The sequence below is a fragment of the Chlorocebus sabaeus genome, chromosome 7 (genome assembly GCF_047675955.1).
Source record: "Chlorocebus sabaeus isolate Y175 chromosome 7, mChlSab1.0.hap1, whole genome shotgun sequence".
Lineage (NCBI taxonomy): Eukaryota > Metazoa > Chordata > Mammalia > Primates > Cercopithecidae > Chlorocebus > Chlorocebus sabaeus.
Window position 1 is genome coordinate 68,308,726 of NC_132910.1, and position 3,622 is coordinate 68,312,347.

The following is a 3,622-nucleotide window of genomic DNA, read 5'->3' on the forward strand; positions in this document are numbered from 1 at the left end:
TTCTTTTCATCAAATCCTAATAGTCCTCTTAGATTCAAATATCACTACATGACAGAGGAACCTGTGATATTTACTAATTAAATGTATACATTCTATGAATACATGTGACATGTTAGCACTCCTTAAATAAATAGGCCATATCTTAATTAATATAAACATCTATTCAGAATTCAGTGAAAGAGATTTGTAACTGATGGTGTTTTCAAGCAAGGTACCATCCAATACGGGTGAGTTATATTAGATAACCCCTAAATTACATTATATATAAATATATATTTACATGTAACACACACTCAACAGACTTTTAGAAATAAGTGAAACATATTATTAGAAATGATGGGGAAAATGATCATTTCTTCAGAACAGAAAATATATTGTTATTATTCATGTTTTCACAGACTGGTTTGCAAACTCTTAATGATTAGCCATAAAGATAAATTTTGTGGAAGAAGGCAAGGTTTATTGGACTTCATCTGTTATCTAGTCATGTATCATGTATCAGATATTTATCCATAATTTTATACTATAGCAAATTTTTTATTATTTGTTAATTTTACTTACTTCCATTTTCAGATTAGGACTCTATTTTTTGGCTATATAAAATCACTTTAGAAACAATATTTTTGTAAACTTTCAGTCCTATATAAAAGTAATTATACAAAAAAAAGTTTCAATCATGTTATAACTGCAATCTATTTATTTGGAGCCTTTAAAGCATATTTTTTCCATTATAACTACCCTTAGTAATTGAAATATCTCTTTATTGAAAAAGAATCATGAAACTATTCCTGTACAAATTACTTAAGTATTGTTATCTTAGTCAAAATAGCATATATAATTATTATATTATGTATTTATGTAATTATAATTCATTTTGTAGCAGCCCCTAAAATCTATCTCTGCCCAAGAATACAGGCAGTGAAGAATTTCTGTCCTTTGTGCCTCCAAGAGTAATAAAACTTCTTTACCATAAGCCATCTTGAAACATATTATTTGTCTAATTGAAAAACCTTAGTTTAGCTAATGAAAATGTTCTCATTAATTATCAAGAGAAACCGTGTAAACATATTCATAAACAGAATAACAGCCCTGGTTCAGTGTTATATTAATAGCATGTAATAAGGTGTGTAAGCAGCAATGTAAATTATGTGGTATGTAATAATTTTATACATTATAAAATGATATTAAACTGAGCATATTAACATTTCTTCCCAATGATTAATTTGACAAGTTTGTCACAATTGCCATGTCATCTGCTCACCTACTGTTCATGACAGGTCTCTGACACCAACTCATAATTGCTTGGGAAAAAAATTAGCATTTGGCCTTTAGCAGCCAAACTCAGCTAGACTTATAAATGAAAGTTACTGCTCCAGAGTTGATTTTTTTTTCAAGATCAGATAAACAAAATGTAATAAAATTTGATTGTAAGTAGAATGCGTAAGTGCACACCTGCATTGGAACCAAAACTCATAAAGCAGATATATGTCAAGCATGCCTCCAGAGTCATAAAAAATACACAGAGTTTGTTGGTTTATTTATAATATATCCACTATGGAAATAATTTCATATGGTTATCTTTGTAATTTTCCATTTACAAATTACAAATCCAATTACCATTTGAAAACTTCACCTCCCATTGGAAACATTTTATACTTTTCTTTAATGACATAGTCCTATAATGATAATTTTTACTTATAATTTTAAGTTGTGATTTTTTTCTTTTATAAAAATGGATTCGTACTCACTTTGGCAGCACACATAGCAAAATTGGAATGGTACAGAGAAGATTAGCATGGCGTCTGTGCAAGGATGACTCGCGAATTCATGAAATGTTCAATATCTTCATGAAAATGGCCATACTGCTCGAAGAAATTTATAGATTTGATGCTATTCTTCTTCATTATTTTTATTTTTTTTTCTTTATTCAACTTTCTGTGATGTTAACTTTTTAAAAATTTGATGTTTTAACTTACGGTCTACTGGTCATTCTTCAACTATATGTCAATTATCCTCTAGTTTCCACTTCAGATGCAACCTATAATTTTTATATGAAATATTCTTATCAATAATTGTAAGGTTCTAAATATTTTCAAACTTTTATCATGAATTCTTTTTTCTTTTTTAGTTATATAATTTTCTTTCTGTATTTTTACATAATAGATATTTAATATGTTTGTTTTTTTCATATTATTTTTGCTCAGAGAAGTTGTCAAGTACACTATTGCTACTTCACTTTGATTGGAGCTTGCTGCTTGGCCTGACACATGGGCAAATTTCACAAATGTCACATTTGACTTGGAAAAACTTGGCTTTGTTTGCATTTGTGAGTGGGATATTTTACACATAATAAGCTGCAAGATAAATGAAAAGTTTACCTCTTTTTGGTGGCTATGAATCTAGTCCTTCTATGTCTGACACTGGGGAGGGCAGTTGACTCACGGCCTCTGCCGCTATCCTTCATCCACCACTGCATTTGTGCCAAAGCCGCAATTCCCCCAGGAGGCTTCCAGGCAATGCCTGACTGATTCCTGTATTATATTGACTTCCTCTACTACGCAACCTTGGCTCGAGAACTGCATTGGTTTCCTAGGGCTGCTCTAACAATTATCAAAACGAGAGTGGCTTAAAACCATTGAAATTCGTTCTAATCGATACTAGACGAAGAAGTCTCAAATAAGTCACACTGGGCTGATATCAAGAAGTCATCAGAGCCGTTCTTACTCCAGAGGCTCTAGGAAAAAATCGTCCCTTGTTTATTCTAGCTTCTGGTGACTGCAACACTTCTTGACACTCGCGGCTGCATCGCTCCAATCTCAGCCTCATTGGTCATTTGCTTTCTCTTGTGTGTGTGTCTTCTCCTTTTCCTGTCTTTGTGAAATCTCCTCCTCCTCTCTCTTATGAGGACACTTACTAATTTCATTATACAAGATAATACTTTTATCTTAACATCCCTAATTTAATCTTATATTTTACCAAACAAAATTATATTCTTAGGCTCTGATAACGAGGGTCTGATATCCTTAGGGCACTTTTTCAGCCGACCGCATGGGCTCTATTTTAGCATGGACACAATCTTCTTAAAGCTACACTTCAGTATTAAGGCAATGACTCTCCACTCCTCCTTTCTTTATTCATTCCTTTCACAGTTGGCAGATATGCATTGCCATTCCAAGATTCCTCCGACTTACTTCCTTTACCCTTGCTAGTCATTTTCCTCTATTAATATTCTGCTGGTAGAGCATAGATTTTCTTAACCTTTACCATTGGCCAACTCAAGAACTGGTGCAAAAAGCATGTTAGTGGTGTGGCCACAGTAGCAGAGATGGAGGTGAGATATAGGCTGGGAGAATGCACTCCCACTTGAAGTTAATTGTACTTCTCAAGACCTAGCCACTTAGCCACAAAGACAAATGCTGAGTAGCTGATATGGCATTATTAATTGAGTAAACAAACAAACAAAAAAAGCTTGGTAATAAGTTGAATTCATTGGAAGTTTTCCACCTGAAAGTTTTAACATTTTATTCTCATGACGATAGGTATCTACTCTGGCTCAGGGTTTACAATTTCAGCCCACAAATGTTCACCCAACACTATTTTCCATCTGATTATCAAATTTCTA

At 32.8% G+C, this 3,622-nt stretch overlaps 1 non-coding gene across 1 annotated transcript; it reads left to right on the top strand.

The window, feature by feature from the left end:
- Nucleotides 1-1,740: 1,740 nt before the first annotated feature.
- LOC119623944 (U6 spliceosomal RNA) lies at nt 1,741-1,847 on the top strand. Its single transcript, XR_005240045.1, has one exon. It is a non-coding gene; the product is annotated as a U6 spliceosomal RNA (small nuclear RNA).
- The last annotated feature ends 1,775 nt before the right edge of the window (nt 1,848-3,622 follow it).